The sequence below is a fragment of the Cavia porcellus genome, unplaced genomic scaffold (genome assembly GCF_034190915.1).
Source record: "Cavia porcellus strain 051 isolate PalLab524CR breed Dunkin Hartley unplaced genomic scaffold, mCavPor4.1 scaffold_25, whole genome shotgun sequence".
NCBI classification, from domain to species: domain Eukaryota; kingdom Metazoa; phylum Chordata; class Mammalia; order Rodentia; family Caviidae; genus Cavia; species Cavia porcellus.
The window spans coordinates 38337689-38359557 of record NW_026947508.1 but is presented as its reverse complement, the minus strand read 5'-3'; the positions used below and the strand labels follow the sequence as shown (position 1 = coordinate 38359557).

The 21869-nt window shown below is 45.5% G+C and overlaps 1 long non-coding RNA gene and 1 pseudogene across 1 annotated transcript; both read left to right on the top strand.

Moving 5' to 3' along the window:
• The first annotated feature begins 4567 nt into the window (after positions 1-4567).
• Positions 4568-19068, top strand: LOC134472839 (uncharacterized). Its single transcript, XR_010042815.1, has 4 exons — positions 4568-4701; positions 15586-15696; positions 16116-16206; positions 17781-19068. It is a non-coding gene; the product is annotated as an uncharacterized LOC134472839 (long non-coding RNA).
• LOC134472852 (ADP-ribosylation factor-like protein 4A) lies at positions 8611-10821 on the top strand (annotated as a pseudogene).
• Positions 19069-21869: the final 2801 nt, after the last annotated feature.

Below are 21869 nucleotides of genomic sequence, written 5' to 3'. Positions count from 1 at the left end.
GGCCTCATATTTGCAGGGCTCTTTCTGGTTAACAAAATGTTTTCACTTATCCCTAATTCAATGGATACTGACTTTCATGAACATGTGCCTGACCTTATATCGGACAACGCTGGGCAATGGTGGGCACAGAGACAGAGGAGATCAGCTTTTGCTCTGGGGAGCTGTTAGCGCAGGTATCCCAGTAGACATAAAGGGAGGGATGGGGAAGGCTAGATACCGAGGCAGTGCTACACAAGACCTAAACCTATAAAGCAGAGATGGCCAAGCCTATCTTCAATCTAGGTCTTTTAGCTTTCTTTTTTTTTTGTCTTTTTATCGGTACCGGGGATCGAACTCACGACTGCCTGCTTCCAAGGCAGGTGCTTATGCCACTGAGCTAAATCCCCAGCCCCTGGTCTTTTAGCTTTCAACACATGTGTAGCTATAGTTCTGCAGGCCACAGGTGTTTGGTATAGGGGCTGTTGGCGTAGAGGTCCTGGGAAGAATGAGTTCTCAACATGGTGGGGAGCAGGACACATCAGAACACTCACTCTGGATGTTGTGAGGCTGTCAGGCTAGCCAGAGGGCTTTCTAGCTCCTGGGAGACTGTACCTGACCAAACCAGGGTCACAGCAGTGACCCCCTGCAACAAATCCCAGCCTGAACATGCAGAGGGATTTCTATCCTAATGAATTCATGGCCTTAGACTTTCATTCATTCACTCATCCACTTTTTCATCTATTCATTTGTTTTCTCTCAGCCTAGGGCCTGCATCTATATATATGTGACCTTCTCAGTGGCCTGGACAGCCCGAGGCAAGAAGTGTGGTTTTGTTACAGGCAGCTGAGTTAATTAGAAATATTATAGGTCGTCAGACAGGCTGGGCCCTGGAAGGAGCCAGTGCAGAAGACCAGAAACCTCACAGTATTGGGGGAGAAGACACCTAGGCTGTGGGCCAGACCTCAAGACAAAAGGCAAAGCAAATGCAACCACTAGGTGGATAAGTATAAACATCAGGGATTGATATTCTAAGCAGGTATGGATCACCTTAAGCAAGCCCGTGGTCACTATCCCAACTCCCTAGAGAAAGAGTCACTGCTCTTTAAGCATTTCCACTTGCTACATGACTCGCTTCCCCACTTGTCGCTGATTTGGTCAATTTTACCCAAACAATTAATCTTACTGGTTGATTATAGTTCTGTCCCACCTCATGTCTGTCTGCCATTCCAGTTCCCATGTTTTCCCCATCTTGGACCCTTTTCACCTCATAGTTTTGCTCTATAAAATCCCCGGAGAAGACAGTCTTTGGCAATCCACTCAGGATCCCTTCTGTCTGTCAAGCAGCAGCTTTCTTTCTCTCAATAAATATATTCTGCTCTGAACTTCTGTTGTTCCTGTAATTCATTCTTTGATTTTAGAGAACACGAACTCGTATCGGACATCTAGTAAGTCGGCTATTTCATTCCCCTGTATCAGTTTCACTTTTTTCTAGTTGACCCAGAGGACACTGCGCTAAGCTACCTGTGCCCCAGAGCTTTTCTCTGCTCCTCTTCCAGAAATGGGGCTCTGGGCTGGGTGGTATGGGCAGGGGAGAGAGTGTGGGCATTCGCCCCCTCTCCTCAGGTCTGCTAGTAAAGCTCTATAGAAGTCCAGAAAGGAAGAACTGGAGGGGCCTGGGGTCCCGGCCATCAGCCCGGTGGGTCTCCTCACTGTACTGATGAGGAAATGGAGGCGGTCGCCATCCTCTTACCCCAGCCCTCTCCTGCTGGAAGAAGTTTTTCAGCTCCCACTTCTCCCATGAAACGCAAAGCTTACCCTGGGTGGCCCTCTGGCCTGCATTTGGCAGCTCTGATGGGGGCGGGGAGGCCTAAATAATGGGCTAGGCCTTGGGGCCATGAGAGGGCTGCCACTCCCAGGCAGAGGTTATTCCCTCCCAAAGTGCTTTTGTTCTTCTCCTCCACTGCCCCTGGATTGCCCTCAGCAGAGGAAAAAGGGCCCAGGACCAAACAAGTGGGCTGAGGGAGGGAAGAGGATGATGGATCCGGAGGTGTTTCTTCTCCAGCTCTCCCTGACAGCTTAGCGCCCTTGAGGGCTGGTGGTGAGCTATCCACCCGCACATGCGGGAGGTCAGGCGTGGAACCATCCGCACGTCTATACAGCGCACGAGTGGTTATCGTGTCTTTGGGGGCACTACGAGCACCTAATATGGCATTCCGTGGGCATGAGGACACAAAGTAGTGTCACCAAGCAGGGCTTTGGCCGCCCCCTGACCTTCTTGGCGCCACTCCTGCCCCTTCCTGGAGAGGGTCAAGACTGTTTCTAAATTCTGGGTTAAGAGTGACTTGGAAACCAGCCCACCCAGGTGGCCTCCTAGATGAGGCTTCCCGGAGGGCTGAGCAATCACCTGGACGTTTAAGTAGCCCGAACTCCGCCCGAGCCTAGGAGCACGGTCCGGGGATGGGAGGGGGCGAGGACAAGCACAGCCCTCCCTCGGCCCCGCGCTCCACGACCCGGGTCCTTTGGGGCTCGGCCACTCGGTCTGTAAACGGGGGCCGCGCCGCCTCCGCAGAGCCCTGGCACGCGTGTGCCACCGCCTCGCGAGACCCCCTGCCCCTTCTCGGCGCCCACCCTCGCTCCGCAGGTGGCTGGCAGGACCCGCCCCGGGCGCCCGCCGAGCACACTGGCTGCTTTGTTACCTGCCCGGGCGCAGGGCCTACGAGCGAGACGTGCAGCGGGCCGGTGGGCGGGCAGGGCGGGGGGCGCCGGGCCTCAGCTCCCTTCCCCGCCCCTCCTCGCGCTTCCCGGCCGGGGGCGCTGCCTCCTCCAGCCGGTCTTTGTGGCACTCGGCTGTGGCGTGCCTTGCCCAGCTTTGGTTTTTTGGGATTCCGGCCCTGGCGCCCCTCGCCCGGTTCATCCTGTCCTTCACCTGAGTGCCACCCTCGTGGACTGCTGGGCCACCCTCAAAGGAGCTTGACTTCTCTTTTCAGTCTGGATTCACGCCACCCTCCGCGTGCCAAGTCCCTTTCCCCCACTCCCTGTCACCTGAGGCAAAGCTCGAAGAGGAAACATCCTCTACCTCAGTTTTAGTCACTGTCCTAAGCCTGTCTTAATCACTGAGCCTCTGTTCTGATCACTGTGATCCAGCTTTTCTCCCCACGGTGGGATCCGCAGCACACTGGCACAGACCGGACAATCACACCAGTGTCTGCAAGGGCGACTGAGTGGGTGAAGCTGGACACAGGTGGGTACTAAACCCAGTGCAGCCTGGAGTCCTGCCTTTGGCCCCAGCTGGTGTTTGAGCTTCCCTTTCATTCCCAACCACTGCCCTAGGCACCCCTATGTGCCCTAAGACCCTTCATTTCCCTGAACAGACTCTGCTGTACCCTTAGGACCTCCGGCCCCTCAAGCTATTCCTTCTGCCTGTCGTACACCCGCTGCCGCCCCAAGGGGAGTGCACCTGACTGACTGACCAAGGCCCAGCTCTCTGGGAGAAGCCAGGCTTGGTCCAGGGCCTTTGTGGGGATCTGTGAGCCTATTTGTGCCAGAAAGCTTCGTGTACAGTACTCCGGTGCCTCTCACTGCAGCCCTGCAAGGTGGTGAGATGACAGACTGTGAGTCTCACCTGGATTCTAAAAAGATATCAGTCATCACAAGACATCAGAGACGGGTCCTTTTTCCATACACACTGTTCCCTGTCTCTTCCAGACATTTTTCTGAGGCCAACTGTTTCTCCAAACCTCTTTGCATCTCTCTGCTTCTCAGGCCTGAGCAGGGTGGGGTGGGATTCCTAACCTAGGGTTAGATTAAAGTGGGTCCCTTGTGGCTTTGGGCCTCCATGAAGAATTTCGAGGGAGGATGTGCAGGGTGTGGGGAGAGGTGGGGAGAGGCGCAAGAATGTGGGGCTCTGGGAGGGAAAGTATCAAAAGGTGGAGAGGGCAGTGAGAGAGGACTTTCCCAGGGCCCTAGGAAGCAGCGGCCAGTTTGAATGACAAAGGTTCCCTGGAGAGCAAAGGAAAGCCCTGGGGGATGGTGAGGGGTAGAAGGAGGGTCAGAAGGGCGGGGAGGAAGCTGCTCTGGGCTCCCATCTGCAGTAGCCTTTCAAGTCCCCTTAAACCCCTAACAATGAGAGGAACTGACCAGTGGACCAAATGGGCAAAGGATGATTAACGTAGTTCACTGAAGAAACACAAAAAACCTTATGAAAACATTAGAAGTCTCAAAGTACAAATGAAAAGGAGATTTTGGGTTTTCCTCTCTGTAGAATTGGTCAAAACAATAATAGAGAAAACACCAGATGCTGGTAAGGTTGGGGAAGTAAGTGGCTGTGTCACTGCTGGGGAGGTAAATTGCGGGGCCGCCCAGCAGGACCATCTCACAGTCCATACAAAAGGCTTTACAGGAGATACGCTTTGATGTAACAATGCTGTTTCTGAGGTGTATTTTAAATTCAGGAGGATTTATCTCAGCCTTATTTATAACCAGGAAAAATTGGCAATTATATAAATGTCCAAGGAAAAAGAATTGGGTAACCAGATTTTGCAATGTTTGTAGATGAAAGGTTATGCAGAAAATAAATGCCGTGCTGCTGAAGAATTTTAAATGTGGGGAAATAATCAAGCTAGTAGGTGAAGAGAGGAAGTTATAAAACAGCATGACTCTCATTTTATACATTGTCTCTATAAATATGCATAATATCTGCTGTGCAGCGTGCTGAACTGTGAGGTAAGTTTACTTCATTCAGGCTCTTTCAAGCTTCACAGCAGCCCGGAGATTCTAGCAGCTCCATGGGAAGGGGAGACGGGAGCAAACAAAAAAATACAAGAAAATTCACCAAAATGATAAAGGGGAATGAAACTCTCAACCTACTATGTTCGGTAGGAGTTGGTGTTCTCTAAAATCGAAGAATGAATTTTAGAAATAATGGAGATGAAGAGTAGAATATATTTATTAAGAGAAAGAAATCTTCTGTCTGAAGAGAGACAGAAGGAGTCCCACGCAGGTTGCCAAGGACTCTGTCTTTTCTAGGGACTTTTATAGAGCAAAATCATGGGGTGAGACGTGCTCAAGGTGGGGAAAACTAGGAACTCATAAGGCAGATGGGCATAAGGTGGGACATATCTAAAGTTAGCCAATAAGATTAGTAGTTTAGGTAAAATTGATTACCTTGGGGACAGATGGGGAAGCCAGTCACGTAGAAAGCAGGCATTTTTAAGGAGCAGTGACTCTTCTTCCCTAGGGGGTTGGAATGGGACTCCTGGCTTCCTCAGGGTGATAGGGAACTATTTAGAATATTAATCCTCAGGATATGGGTGCATTTATTTGGTCTTTTGTCTTGAGGCCTGGCCCACAGCAAGAGGTGTATGTCTGCCCCGCAGCTGCCAGGTATCTGGGCTTATGCCCTGGCTCCTTTGAGGACCTAGCCCTGTCTCACTGCCTAGAATATTTCTAACTAACTCAGCTTCCTGCAACAAAAATGCCAACAGTAATGTGAATGGATATGTGTTTTTAATCTTTTTCTTTACACTTGTCTAATCTTTTCCCAATTTTCTTCAGTACAACATTTAAAAATTTGAAAGCATGAAAATCATTTGTTTGAGAGCATCATCAGGAGCCCATGTTGGGTGTTATTTTTCTCCTGATGTTAATTTACTGGGGCTGTCCAGCAGTGTCCCATAGATGGGTGACTTAAACAACAGAAATTCATCAGCCCACAGTTCCAGAGAGTGGGAGTCTGCAATCAAGGTGTTGCCAGGGTTGCTTCTCCTGAGGGCTGTGGGGAAGGATCTGTCCAGATGCCTCTTATTGCTTCTGGCAGTATTGGGGTTCCTTGCTTTTTTTCTTGTCTTATTAGATCTTTTTTCCTCTATGCATGTTGCTTTTGTGTCCAAATTTCCTTTCTTTTATAAAGACACCAGTCATATTGGGCTAGGGCCTACTCCTAATGACTATTTTTACTTGATTGCCTCTACAAAGACCCTATCTCCAAATTAAGTCACGGTCCGAGCCAGGTATCAGGGTTAGCGCTGCTGATCCAGAGGGCTCCTGCTGAGATGCGTGTGCAGGGCCTGGGGGAAGTGGACACTTTAGAGGGGTGGGATTCTGTGTCTGGATGAACTTGCCTCAGTAGATGACCGAGGAGCTGGTTGCACTCCCTTGGCTATACTTTCCTCCTTTGTATGCTGGTGCTGATATTATTTACCTTCCAGATTATAGCGAGTGAGGTAGTAAGTGAAAAATTCCCTACTATGTGGGAACATAGTCATTCTTAGAAAGTGGCTTCTTTTCTCCCTTGTTCCTTTTGAGCAGGCATGGCAGGAGGAGCCTTGGCCTATGGGCAGTCACATAGAGCTGGATGCAAGTGCTAGTCTTGTTTCTAGCTGCATGGTTCATGTGGATTTCAGAGTCCTCATCTGACAGAAGGGAAAAATTATTCCCATTGAGGTAGTGTGGATACCCGGGACTCAGGAGTGAACAGCAGGGGCTGAACAAAGACTAGGAGACAGATAAGACCGGAAAAGCCTCTGTAGATAAGGATGTTACAGAAGACAGAAGACCACTGAGAACGTTAGCTATGTGGGCTTGAATTAGGCCATAATGTCATGAGAAGGAAGAAGGGTCAAAAGATACTAATGCATTAGAAGAGAGAAAATGAATCTGGTTTTGGGTCTGTTGGGTTTGAAGTCTGTGGCACTGGACTTTGTATTTAGCTGTGTTGCCGTATGCAGCAGGCACTGGATCTCTGAATCTGGAGTCAGCACCACTGGGCCTAGTAGGTTGGAAATCATAGACTGGAGTTCAAGAATTAGACCTGAAGACTGCCCTCACTCATTTTGGAAGAGTTTAGATGGAAGTGCTTGGACAACACCTATTGTGAAGGGATAAAGGAGTAACAGGCACTCTCAAAAGTTCTTGAGAAAAATCTGACAAGTGGCATGCCAGGAAAGAACCATCTTGTAGATGCACAGGGAGGAGAGTTAAATGAGAAACAAGTATTTTAAAAAAGTGCCTATTTCTGGATGGTGGCCGCAATGAATGTCCCTATTTGCTGCTGGACAAAGGACTTCGTTGAGTTCCCTGCTCCTCAACTGAGGACGCTGAGGAACACTCCAACTAACTTGTGTGTCCATCAGTAACTCCAGTACCTCTCTGGGTCTCCATTTCGTCCTCCATCCAAGGGATATTATAGCTCTGCTGCCTTGCAGCAGTATTCGGTGCTTCAGATGACAAACTAATGAGTGCTTTGTAAGCTGCCCAGTGAATGATCTCTGAGTCAGCCCTTTTAAGTCTCAAGCTCCTCCAGCAAAGGCTTGGTTGGTTATGTTTTCTCTTGCCGTTGGTGGTTCCTTGGTTCACCTTTCTTTCCTCCGGCTATTCCTCTGTTCCGACTTGTTGCATGGCCTACTCTTGGTCTGTGGCTGGCCCGTTCTGGGGTTTATTGAATTATCCAATGAACCCCAGTTTTTTTTTTTTTTTTTAATGGTGAGTCTGTTCTGGGGCCAGATCCTCACTCCATTTCTTATAAATCTGTAAGATCTTTGAAGTCCTTCCTGTGTCTCCACCTATTTTTCTCCCAAGAGGCTCAAAAGTTTATTACATTTTATACAGGAATAAAAATCCCTATGGGCCAGAGGTTTAGCTCAGTGGTGTAAGTTCCTGCCAGGTAAGAAATAAAAATCCCTTTTTTGGTCCAAGCATCCTTCCATCTGTATTCCTTCTTAACTTTTATCTCTTAATCCTCAGCAATCTGGTTTCCATTCTCACCTTTTCATTGAAACTCTTTATAACAGAGAAAAATTATAGAGGGTTGAGAATAGTGTCCCCAAAATGATATGTTCCAATCCTTATCAGTGGAACCTGTGAATGTGACCTAAGCTGGGGAAAAAGAGTCTTTGTGGACGTAATTAAGTTAAGGATCTTTAGAAGAGATTATCCTGGATTTAGAGTGGGTCCTAAATACAATGACAGGTATACTTATAACAGCAAGTCAGAGGGGAACTGGAGACTGAGACACAGAGGAGGGGGTCATGTGTATACAGTTGTAGAAACAAGTTACACAGCTACAGACCAAGGGGCAGCTGCTAGAAGTTAGGAAAAAAGCAGAGAACAGATTCTTCCTCAGAGCTTCAAAAGGAGCCACGCCTGCACAGATCTTGATTTCGGACATCTGGCATTCAAAACTGTGGGAAAACACATTTTTGATGCTGTAAGCCACCCGGTTTGTAGTAATTTGTTACAGCTGCCCTAGGAAACAAGTGATCACAATAGCCACTAGTATTTCTAGAGCATCTACCCTGTGACAGGCTTAATTCTAAATGCCTTATTAGAGGAATTAATTCTGGCACATGGTAATACAAAAATATCAATATAACTGGTCATTAAGGGGTTGCTGTGTCTTTGGTGTTTAAAAACTGAACCTCAATAAGCAGTATGCTTTATTATTTTTCTCTTTATAGAAACTTGCAGGCAAATAACCTACATAGCTGCCCGGGGTCGTATAGTAAATAGTGATGGAGTCAGTACTACACAAGTAACTTCTGTGAATTCTCTTTAACTGCTTTGCAGTATTTCTGAGACCACTGGGAAAGACAGTAAGGAGATTGATGCAGGGCTGGGTTCTGTGCAGTTGGAGAGATGGAAGGGGTCAAGAGACTGGTGAGTTTAGGCGCAAATTCCAGTATGGAGTGGTAGGTTAGGCCTGGGCTGGAGGGGTTGAAAGATAAGGAGGAGCTGATTAGAGAAGTTGATAATCTCATAGAGCAGATGCTCCTGGAGTCAAAGAGACAGAAAAGTGTGAACCTGGGACTGAGGCAGTTCTAGGAAATGTTAAGTTTGTAGCAAGTAACCAATAGAACAAAGTTGGCCATGGCAGTTTTGTCAATAGATTTGACTAGGCCAAAGGACCTGGAGAACAAAGGTTATATCAAAAAGAAGGGATAACTGTTCTTTTCAAAGTTCAAAGAGTTGAGCAACCACTCCTTGTGCTTTTCTTATAAAAAAAGACCTGAGTGAATTCTTGAAAAATAGTTAGGTGATGACGGACGAGAAGTAGGAAGCCATTATAGGTAAAGGGCACAGAAATGCTGGCCACAGTTAAGGGGGATAAGATGGTGTGATAGGAATGCAGCTTTGAAACGGTCTTGATTTGGGTACTCTGCAAAGTAGAGGCTGAATCAGGGATTTAGGCGCAAGCACTTCATTTGAGAAGATATTCCCAGGAAGCACAATGAAGGAGCTGCTGCTAGTATGACAGTCCCACTGAGGGTGCTCTAAAAGACTGTGCAGAATACCTTTCAGCATTGTTCCACAGAGGGGCAAGGGAATTGGATGACCTGCCTACTGACACCTATAGGTACACAGTGATTGAGGATTGCTTCCAGGAGTATTAACAAAATGGCTGTGCAATGCTGTCCAGGTGGATAAGCTAGCTCCTGCAGCTAGAGAATGCACTCCTGCAGACAGATGGGACTACACAAAGTAACAAGACACCAGTATGTACAGGAACCCTCCACTAAATCTGGAGGAGGCTTTCAAGAAGGGCTAAGGTGTTGTGGGTGGGGTACTGATTGTACTTGTTAGAGAAAGGAAAGCTAAGAAAGGTTTCCAGATGCTCACCAGTCCCTACTTGAGATTTGTCACTTATTTCTGTGCAGTAGAAAGTTCCGGAATGTGCTGCAGGGAAGAAGTGCTGAGAAGCCCATCGGAGATGTAGAGCTGAGGCTGGGCAGCAGGGAAGGGAGAGGACAGACAGGAAGGTGGCCTGGAAAACCCGCTACAGAGCATAAGCAGACAGGATTTGGCAATTGACGTGATCCGTGGGGGGTAATGGGAGGGGAAAGTGGGGGAAGATACCAAGAGGACAGTGCGTCTTTGACAGCACAGTGAACATCTCCAGGACACAGCTTGTTTAAGAAGCATCAAAATGGTGAAGCCAGTGAGGAGTGCTGTATGCTGAGCAGACCAGGAATCTTTTCTGTGTTATCAGGATTTTCCCTACAATTGACCTCCTTAAAAATAATAGACTTCACAGCCAACTCAAGTATGAACCTGTTTTTCAAAAACTTGAAAAATAAAAGACTTGTTTTATATTTAAAAAAATAATAGAGCTATGTGGAATTGTGGGCTGAATGATCCTGGAGTGTTTTCCTCCTGCATGGAAAAGCCTGTCAATGCTTTCTCATTTGGGTCAGGACTCTGATTTGGGATCTGATTTGTAGCTGGATCACTTTGAAAGAGAATTGCTAAAGCAGTAAGAAGCATATCAATTTGGGACACTCATCTGCACCTGGAAGTGGGGAATGAACTCTCAGACCAGACATCTGTTCTGTCCAGGACCCCTTCATTTCACTCCTTCCCCTTTGATCTTTCGCGTTTGGACTGTGTTGGAAGGATCACTGTCTCATACAGCCTGCTGTTCAATGAATTCACCTACCAAGGGATTTAACACTGAGGAAATGAAAGTCCCATTAGGAAACTTTAAAACAGCGCTTTCACTTCTGGGATGCAGCTGGTCAGGAGAATGTAAGGCCACTGTGGAAGTCACATATCAGATGCATGGACAGCTGCACAATGAACTCTGCTGGTGTTGAAAGGATGGAAGAAGACAAAACTGACCTTCATAAAATGACCAGGATAGCCAAAAGTTAAGGAGTCTCTGTACTTATGGTTGTTAACGAGAGTTAAGAACTCACTGTCTCTTACAGAGATTGAGAAATTATTAGCAGTAGACGAACTGAGTCATCGACTCCTTGGCATCAGCAGGCTATTCATGCAAGCAGAAGAGACAGACTAACAGAAGAACTTGCAGAACTATACGATACGTTAATTAATGAAATAGAAATGTGATGACAGAAAAAGAAAATTACTGAATATCAGTACTTTCTTATGAGTGTGTGAGGTAGGTTTTCTCTGGTCTCACTCAAGCAAGCAAGAACAGTAAACTGATCAGAAACAGTTGTAGAACTTTGACATGAACTTTGAGAAATAAAACTTTTTTGAGGGGAGTGTTGGGAATTGAACCAGGCCCGTGGGCATTCTAAGGCAAACCTTCCACCACTGGGTTACACTTCCATCTCTTAGGAAAAGAAAGCTTTGAAGAGTGTCTGCCTAGTGTTTTTGTTTATATCCTTGGCGGGAGGGAAACCTTTGCAAAGAAATTGCATATAAGACTTTTTATGGTAAGGTAAAATGCCAGTGAATGGAGATGTTAAGGTAGATTAATACACAAAAAGTTATTATATTGATAACACTGGGACAAGAAAGAAGTGTTTATTTTTTTATGTTTTGGCCCCCAATTTTTTAACATTTTCTGGAATCAAATGATTTAATGCTATCTCTTAATTCTAGACAATGTTTAATTAGGTTGGTCTGATTTTAATAAAGATAAAATATTTTGGGTATATGTAAGTGCAAAAACAAAGCCCATTTAAAAAATACTACCATACATTGTATGCTCTACATTATCACAGTGCTATTATTATCTCCACTTTATAAGTCAGGAAATAAGGACTCAGAGAAACTGACCTGTGGGCAAAACGTCATGCAGTCAGTAATGGAGATCAGATCTTTTTGACAAAGCCCTTTCTCTATGCTTTATCTACTTGTACACGCCACATGGCCTTGGGAAAATTGATAAAATTTTAGTCACAGGCCTGGGTAAATGACCAGCACTTTAGGCTTCCAAATTATGTTTTTTACTCATGACTCTACAGAGTCATTGAAAGAACTTGGAGGGTCAGGGACAGACAATATATAACTCATACCTCAGCCTCTTCGGTTAGTTTCTGCAACTGATCCTTAAACTGCCTTTTCCAACCTGACCCATTCTGAACGCATGTGTCAATGGGCAGCCAAAGAAGGGGAGGAGAGCTGATAGCATCCAAGGAGGGAGCACGGCTAGGAAAAAGAGGTACAAATGGCAGAAGCTCCAGCTATGTCCCTAGTGGGCATGGTCTCTCTCTCTCTCTCTCTCTCTCTCTCTCTCTCTCTCTCTCTCTCACTCTTCGAGTCCTTCATTCATCCTCTTCTGCCCTGATGATTTTTCCCTGAGTCTCTTTGCTTGATACCCCTTTATAGACTGGGAAGTTCTTGAAGACAGAGATTTTATCTGATTTATTTCTATATCCCCATGTCACAGAATAGATACTCAATGGGTTCTTGATGTTAAAGATAATCACAATAGCGGCCTTTCATTGGGTGTTTGTGTCAAACATGGTGGGAGGCCTTTTTCATATATGACCTCACAGAATCATAAATATATTAAAATATTTTGGTTGCAGGTGACAAAATTAAACTGAGATTGGCTTAAGAAAAAAAAAATATGCATAGCGCCCAGCAGAAAGCTTCCTGCTTAATCCAGCTCCAGACTCCATCATGATCTAGGTGACTGATACATTGTTTCTCCTCAAGGTTTAGCTTGGTTTCCTCTGTCTTGCCACTTTTTAACACCTTGTGCTAAGCAATTCTACTATGCTAGAGCATCTCTTCACAGTACACCTGGTAAGGAACCCAAAGCAAACCTCCTGTGGATCAGTGGCTGCCCACTTCCAGACCAGTCATAGGACCGGGATGATTGAACCTGCTAACTGGCCATACTTAGGTAAAGTATCCAGCCCTGAGGTCAGGGAAGAGGGTCAGCCCTCTCAATGTTAAAGAAACTTCAAGGCTATCATTGTCCAGAAAAAGAAACTGAAGCTCAGCAAACAGAAGTGACTTACCAAGGCTTTCGCAGCCAGTTAGTGGGATGGCAGAATTTGAAACCAGCTGTATTTCTCTAAAGTCTGTGTTCCTCCAGGGCAGCAGATGGGTTTCCCTACTTATCCTCCATAACAAGTCCTTTATTCCAGTGCTACTCAAAGTGTGACCAACAGGTCATGATGACCTGCAAATCCTTACTTGTCCTTAATGAGTTAAATACCCAAATTCAGAACAATTTTTAGAAGTATATTATAGTTATTTGACATTGGCATAACATCCAAGGGTCGTGACAGAAAAAGTTGGGTTTGAAGTGAGCTGTAAATAATTTGAGAAGCACTACTGTATTTGGTAATTCCTACAATAAAGGTGTGAACTGTGGGCTTGCAAAGAAAAATATGGTTCTTCAAGTGGAGCCTTCTTCCCAGGGAGGCAGAGTGCCCGTACTGCCAGTCAGAGGTTCTGTCACTCAGCCAGTCAGGAAGACTCCAGGCACTCCACCCCTAGCACAGGTTGCTGCAGCTAGAAAGGCAGGCAGGAGGGCTCAGGCCCAAGCAGCTCCTTTGCCCGAGGCTCTTGATTCTAGTCCAGTTGGATTCTGGATGATTATCTACCTGGAGCACATGGGCACCTGGCACTCTCAACCAGAGGTCCACCCCCTCATGCTTCCACACTGTATGCTGGAGGGAAGATGATGGCTGATGCAGGCCATCCTTAAAAAGCCATCCTAAAACCAGACAGTTTCGTTTCAAGCTGAGGTGAAAGGTCAGCTCCTGGGTCAGGTTGCCAGCTCCTGTCTTAACACTTGAGTTGACTCCGGGGACACGGTACATCTCCTACCTTGCTTCCCCTTTGGTTGGACACTCCTTGATGCTGGTTATAGGTCATCAGAGCAGTTCCAGGCACGAGCATTTCTCAAAGCCAAGATGACTCAGGGTAGCAAGTGTGAACCAGAAGAGAAGCCCTGAAGCCAGTTCAGACCTTTCTGGGGGTGGGAGGCTAGTGATCTCATAGCATGCAGGTGATACTTTCACTTGCCTGTTCTGTTGTGCCAGTTGCCAAAAAAAGGTCCTGATCCCCAGGTAAGCCCAGTTCTGACATTTTGCTGAATAACTCCAGACTGTTCACAAGGCCTTTTGTATCTTAGTTACTACATTTGGAGATGCAAGCAAGTCCGCTTCACTGCTGATTCTCAAGTGCTGTAACCTCATGTGTGCAGGCCCCCAGAGCATGGGACTGCAGACCGCAATGCTTCCTCCCTCTTTCCAGGCAGTGGTGCTGGCTGGTGAAAAGCTTGGCTTGGTTCTTGCTACAGTTCATTTACTTTCAGCTGTGCGACCAGGGGTAGGTTTCTAGGATTTTTTGAGCCTAGGTGACTTCATCTATGAGAAATGAAATACCCACCTGGTGAAACTGGTGATGCAGGAATAGACACAATCAAATATACAGAAGAGCATGGCCTCCTACAGATGTGCCTGGTATACTCATTAATTTCACACATATTCATGACTAGGGACTAGGTCTACTAGGTCAGGCCCTGAGGAGATCAGGAAGCAGACAGCCCTGGTGCCATCCATAGGAGTTCAGTAAGAGAAATGAATTATAAGGCAAACGGGCAAACAGGTAATCACAGAACATAGTGGCACATACTACAAAATGAGGTGCAAAGTACCAAGCAAAAATACTCAAGAGCTGGGTATGGTGATGCACGCCTGTAATCCCAGCTCTCAGGAGACGGGCAGAAGAAAGATCATTGCAAATTCAAAGCCAGCCTAGGATACATAGGTGAGTTCAAGGCCAGTTTGGACTACATGGAGAAGCTATGTCTGAAAACAAACTAACAAACAAACCAAAACCAAAACCAAGATAATTGATTTAGGGAAGTCAAGCAAGGCTTCTCTGAGGCAATGAGAAACGACCCAGTACTTGAAGCATGGGAAGAGTACTTCAGATAAGGAACAGAGTGTTCCTTAAGGTCCTGTGACAGGAGGAACCTCAGGGAAACTGAGTACAATGAAGCCAGTGTGCTAAGAGCGCAGGGTCCAGGGGCAGTGGGTAAGGGGAAACTGGAAAGAAGAGGAGAGGCTAGACTTTGCCAACCTTCTAGATCGTGCTGTGGATTTTAGATTTTGCCACTGATATTTTTCAATGTTGGGGTTTGGACCTAGATCCTTGTGAATGTTAGGCAAGTGCTTCACACTGAGCTACCCTCCCACTGACTGTCATATTTTAAGCAAGGATGGAGTTTCCATGGTCACGTATGCTTTCAGAAAAGATCGGAGGGGGTGCAGCTTGGAGACGTTTGTGCAGCAACACGATACAGGAGGTTGTTAGGAGAGCGCTGCTTGTATGAGGGTGGGTGATGGAGAGTTCAGGAGTTGGTGTTAAGGTGGTGATGGTGCGGATGGAGGTGGGAAAGGGAACTGGGTAACTGAGAAGGTTTGCAGCGTTGGCCCCTGGCTTGCACTAGCATTAGCAGGTGGTGAGGGAGGCGTGGGTTTGGTCCACCACTCTGGTTCTGGACAGATTGGTTTTAAAGTAGTTCTGAGACATGTATGAGGCAAAATTACCTTTCCCATTGGATTCATTCATTGGTACTTTAGTGTTAACACATGACAGAGTGAGAAGCTAGTAAGGGGCATAGGACACTTGGAGGTACCTCTCAATTGTGGCCACGCTTTCCCATACGGTGGAACTTGTCTGACTGTACATTCTATAGAGGTGCAGTTTATGGCACATTACTTCTACCTCCTGGAAGTGCCAGAAAAGGTGAGCAGGAGTGTGGACACCCGGCTGAGCAGAGAGCCCCTGGGAGAGCATGGCAGTGGAAGGGAGAGCAGAGTGGTACGAAGCAGGGAAGGTTGAGGCAGTTGGCTTTTGTTTCTGGGTAACAAAGTGATTTGCTTACCTACCTAGGCTAACAGAAGGATCTGATTAAGAAGGAGAAGTGGAAAATCCCCAAGAAGAGGGGATGATAAGAAGTACAAGATTTCGAAAATTGAGAGAAGGGAGGATGCTAAAATCCAGGTGGGTGTTTGCCTTAGTTGAAAACAATAGCTCCAGGGGTGGGGGATTTAGCTCAATGGCATAAGCACCTGCCTGGCAAGTGTGAGGTCAGGAGTTTGTTAGATCCCTGGTAAAACAAACAAACAAAACAAAACAAAAAAACTGCATGGTGAAACAGAAGGTAAGGGTGCATGTGGGAGTGTGTACATGCATGTCAGTGTACATGCAGGTAGTACATGTGCATGAGTACATATATACACATGAGTGTATGAATGGGAGCAGGTAAAGAATGTGTCTTGCCACTGAAACTGAGGGCAAAAGAGTTCAGGAAGGAGGAGCAGCCCAGAAGAGAGCCCTCACCAGGAACTGAACTAGCTAGTACCTTGATCTTGAGTTGCTCAGTCTCCAGAACAATGAAAAATAAATTTTTGTCATTTCAGTCACTCAAGCACTTCCTCCTCCAGGAAATCACTCATGAAAATATCCACACAACAATCCCCAAGTCTGTCTTCTGCACTCATGTAGATCAAGGTATGGTGGATTAACTAATGAGCAATTTGTAACACCCACCTGAACCAGTCAGCATGGTTCTGGGTGTGGATGGTCCGCCTAAGATTTGTTGGCGACAGTATAAAAACAGAACTAGAGGGGAAGATGGTGCGCTGTTGATTCTCTTGGAGAAGCTTGTCAGCTGGTTTCCCTGTCATGAACTCAGCTGATACGAACTCAGCTGTTCCTCATCACTGGAAGAACTCATGTCCTTGCTATTGCTGACGACGGCGGCTGCTCTCTCTGGGGCAGCTCTGGTCCTTACCTTGAGTGTCACTTCTGGCTCCAGTGCCAATCTCTCAGCCTGCCGGCACAGATCCTCTATCCTGCTGGCACAAACTTTCTGGTTTTCACCAGTGACTTTTGGGCTTTCCCAGTGCAGATCCTTGATATAGACTTGCATGAAACATTGTTGTGAGTTCTAGGTCTTTAGCTGGACTTGTGCAGGACATTGCCATGAGATCCAGGCCCTCAACTGGATTTTTTGGGTCTGTAGTGTGTGGACAGATTTCCTGAACTCTTCTGCATTTGACTCTTTGGTTGAATATTATAAAATAATCCTATAAATTGTGTGTCCTGTATTAAACTTATTTCCTTGAAAATCCTAACACAAGGGTTTTCTCACTAGGTCTCCTCCAGAGACTTTCAGGTAGAGACTGTGAGCATCCACCTATGTTAGGTTTCACAAGGACCGCCCCAATGTCTAACTGGTGTATTTCAGTGTCCCTGGCACCTTGCATATTTTCCCCAGAAGAGAAATTTTATATATATTTGTTGGTTGAATAAATAAAATTACTTTTCTCCAGGTTAAACAGCTCCAGTTCCTATAACTGTACTTCAAAGAACATTGCTCCAAGCCAGCTTTTCTCTATTTTCTTTGCCTAGCATGCCCATTTTCAGTCATAGAATTTTGATTCCTGTGTAAAATGACATGTTGATGTCTATAGCTTGATAAGTTGTCAAACATGCCTCCCACACTTCCCTCTTCTTGTTTCTTCTGCTTTATTTGCCTTCCCACAATTATACCAACATCCTGCTAGAGGCCAAGAAATGTACAAAACCAGAAAAAGGAAAGAAAAGCTGAGACCCCAAAGACGCTGCATGTTGTTCAGGAGCGGCTGGTAGAAGGTGGGGCTGGTATGCAGTCAAACCTATGGAACCAGCAGGACAGGTTGCCAGTCTCCAGGGCTAGGCCATCTGGGGCAGGTGGTGCCTACTCCTCTCTGAGCCTCCTACCATACACCTGTACCTCACAGGTGAAGGGCAAACAAGACAGTGCCTGGGACTCTACCCTATGCGGCGTGCTGGGCCCAGAGTGCTCTGGAATGCTGATTGAGTGTGGAGAGGCAGGGCCCTCCCTTAGGTAGTGAAGGCATCTATCAAAGAAACCAGGCTCAAGTCCCAGCTTGTACCCCAGCCCACCCCAACCCTCAGCCCCCAAGCAGGTAATGATATGCACCTGATAAGGTGGTTGCAGGACTCGGCCAAGATGACACGAAAGACCTCAGAGTGGTGACAGATTGCTCCCAACAAATCTCTTCTCTGTCCCTTCACAGGTGGTGTGAGGTGTCTTGTCAGTGAGGGAAGGTGAGATTGATTGTGGTGAATCATTGTACAGCTCCATCATCATGGAAGGAAAAGGGCTGTGAAGGCCTGTGTGCTTAAAGGCAGGAGGTGCCACCAAGTGTGAGCTGATCCCTTGGTATGCATGCCTGCTTCCCTGCCTCCCCCTTTCTTCATAGTGATTTTTGCTTTACTTTTACTGTGCTCGGGCCTGAACCCAGAGTCTTAAGCATGTTAGGCAAGCACTGTACTCCTGAGTTATACTTTCAGCCTAGCAATGTTGTTTTGGACCTAATGAACTTGCTGCTGGACAGCACTTAGAGTGGTAGTACTTAGCCAATAGTAAAATATTAAATATTTACCGAGCGAATAAATGAACATTAGGCAATAAAACTCAATCTTTTTTCTTTTAATTGGTGGAGCCAAGTCACCTATCATTTTGCACTTGGGAATACTTTAAAATTATAAAATATGCTGGGTGTGTGGGCACATGCCTTTAAAGCATTCGGGAGGCTGTGGCAGGAGGATCGATGTAAATTCAATGCCAATTTGGACTACATAAGCAAGTTCAAAGTCAGCTTGCTGTACAGAGTGAGACTCTGTCTCAAAACAAAACAAATAAACAAAAAAATCCAAAGCAAATAAGTAAGATAAAGTCACAAAATAAGAAATAAGTACACATTAATTATAGACAAATACTTAGAAAATATGGTTGATGAAAAAGAAAAAAATAATACTTTGGTACCATCCTGCCGTCCAGCCATAACCAGTGATGTTGATAATTTGCTGTCTAGTTCCTTGTGGGGATTCTGCTGAGCAAACCCACTTAAATATCAGCAGAAGGGCTGGGGATATAGCTCAGCAGTACAAGCACCTGCCTGGCAAGAGCAAGGTCCTGAGTTCAATTTCCAGTATATCGGTAGAGGCAAATCATTTGGTAATTTGCTTAATTTTTCTTTTTACTTAATGATAGATAATTTTTCTACTTGTGTCACTGAAAAAAATTCTTCTAAACATTTTCCCATATATTTAAGCATATATATAGTGATTACTCTATATTGTTTTAAGTGTTTTATGTGTATTAACTAATTAGATTTCTATTAACGGCTTATGAATTAGGTACTATTGTATCTAAATTTTATAAATTGAGGCATTTAATCATGAAAAGAGTAGAGTAAGTGACTTGTGTAAAGTCACACAACTAAATGGCGGGACCTGATTACAACCCAGTGATACAACGCTTCACTTTTACACTGTGTATCTCTAAGTGCTCAAATAAACATTCTCCTACAAACTCTGAGCACATACGCTTAGTTATTTCTTTGTGGTAAGTACTTTGATGTGGAATATAACTAGGTAAAAGGATGTGAATCACTGACTGGTTTTATATAAACTGTTTCAAATCATTTGCGGCTCTTGAGCTCTCCAGTCTGATCCTCTGTCTTCCACACTGAGCAGCAATACTTACCCGATCAAAGGACTCATGTGTATGAGCAAACTAAGTATTCTGAAGGAGTGTTCTTCTGCATTCTGGACCTGTTGGTCCCCACCGCCAGAAGCCTTCCTGATCTCTAAAGCAGGGGCTCCATCCTTGGTGCTTGGATTTCTTCTATGAAGCTGGCCACATGTAAGGTGGCCATCTCTGTCCAGTGCTTTGAGCTTCCAGATTTGGGACCTGCTATCAAGGCATCTGTGTGCTCAGTCCATCAGTGGCATGGAAGTACCCTGGTGCTTCTGTTTAACATATGACTGTGTCCATAAACGGGGGTGCACGTGTGAGGACAAATGAGTCATAAGAGCTGACACTGGACTGGTTCTAGACACTGCTCTCTGCTGTATGCCCACACCCAACATAATGCTTAGCCTATAGCAGATGCTCAAGAATATTATTTGATGGAGTTCAATAATCATTTATTGAATGAGTATATATTTGGGAGTCTTTTATTCTTCAAGTATAAAAGCTCTGCCATGTTTCTTATTTTTAAAAAAAATACAAAAGCATAAAAAAGAAAATAAAAGGCTGGTGGTACAGCTCAGTAGCACAGTGTCTGCCTGCCAAGTGCAAGGTCCTGAGTTCAATTCCCAGTACAAAAAAAAAAAAAAAAGAAAGAAAAGAAAAGACCCAATGCAAACCCTGATAAGTAACCAATGTTAGATATGAATTCTTTTTGATTTTTCTCTATGCAAAAGTAAATGCACATTTTAAAAACAGACTTTCTGTCCTACTGCAAACTCACTCAACCTGCCTTTTCATGTTAATTAATACACATGCTTCTGCTACAGGATGGCCAGTGGTGACCGTCTTCTATCTTGTGGCAGTGTCCAGTTTATATGCAATTATTTTTATACCAAAGTGCTCACTGTCCAGCCAACTAAGGAAGTGTGACAGGGTGATTTGTTCTTTGCCAAATTTCCTGTAATTTTATTATTCCTTTTATAGTTTTTTAAAAGCAATCATTTAAAAATTCATTTCAACAATTGTGTCTACACTGGGTATTGTGGTGTATGCCTGTAATCCCAGCACTCAGGATATTGAAGCAAGAGGATCACCAGCAAGTTCGAGTCCAGCCTGGACTCCACAGGGAGATCCTGCCTCAAAAAGTTAAACAAACAAATATATGTGCAACTTTGTCTCCCAGAATTCAATTTGGCCAGAAGTTAAAATGATTAGAACGATATTTTAAATTCCAACTTATGGATAAGAAATCATATAATAGCTGCAGGGACTTGGCCATTGGCACAACTTTGAGAGAGGCTACACTCTGACCAGCTCCAACGGGAACTACAATTTATTAATTATCTGAAATACCACTAATCTTGTATTACATATATACACCCATTTCAGATATTTTGGGTGAGTCATCATCAGTGTCATTTGGGGTCTGGTAAGCTTGGCATACAGAATATATTAAATAACAATACTATGTGACTTACTGCTCTTGTTGGAAGGAGGGAAAATTGAGACCCAGAGGGGTGAAGAGACTTGCCTATGCTCACACAAGTAACAAATGGTACAGCTGGAATTGGAACTTTTATTGATTGATTGATTGATTGAGACTACCATATCGTTTAGGCTGAACCCAGGCTGCCTGACATCACAGCAATCCTCCTGCCTTAACCTCCTGAGTGCTAGGATCTCAAGTATGCAACACCACACATGTTTGAGATTGGAACTTTTGACCAAAGTGCCCACTTGCCTTTCAAAGTGTCAGAAAAGTTAAGAGGCCTGTTCAAAGTGTCACTTTTTACACTGTTCCTCCAAGCAGTCTTACGGAATTTTCCAGGACTCTGGGGCTGAAAATGACCTCTATGATCATCAGATGTCTGACGGAGATGACTAGGACAGCAACATCCTGAGTGTCAAAAAAAATCACCCTTAGTGCCCCTAAGGCCAAGTAGGTAAGACACAAGAATCCCAGGCTGGGATCAGAAATCTTTCTGCCGCACACCCATCACCAAGTCCCAAGCACTTCCCTCCCTACCCTTCCTGCTCCTTAAGCCCTAGGGGAAGGACTTGTTGCTATCTGCTTCAGGAAGCCACACACAGAGACAGTTCCACACCTTACCCTGGCCCTTCCTCTCCCCTCCCTTCCAAATAAAGAAAGTGAAGTAATAATAATTATCATGATGATATCTCCCGAGGGTTTATTATTATATGCTAAGAACTTTTCATCTGTTGCCCCGCCTCATTAATCTTCTGAGAAGCCTCTAAATTTGGCAAAATTGTTGCACCTGTTTGACAGAGGGGACTCTGAGGCTCAGAATGGGTTAGTATAGTATTTGCTTGAAGCCCTGCAGGGAAGGGGACCTGCACTGGACCCTGACCTGCCTGACTGAGCAGCCTCTGCTCTCAGTCACTCACCCATACTGAAAAGTCAGTGTTGGTCCTGGGGGTATCACGGGCAAAGAGACTCAGAACGACCCTGCTTCGGAGCTGGTGGGAGGAAGAAAGAGCATGGAAGCAGCGTCCGTGGTGTAATTCTGGGTTGTGGTTTGTCCTTGGTCTTCGGGATGATTTGGGGCAGATTACCTACTCTCTGAGCGCTGTAAGAGACTTCTTTGGAACCACTGGAGAGAGGCAA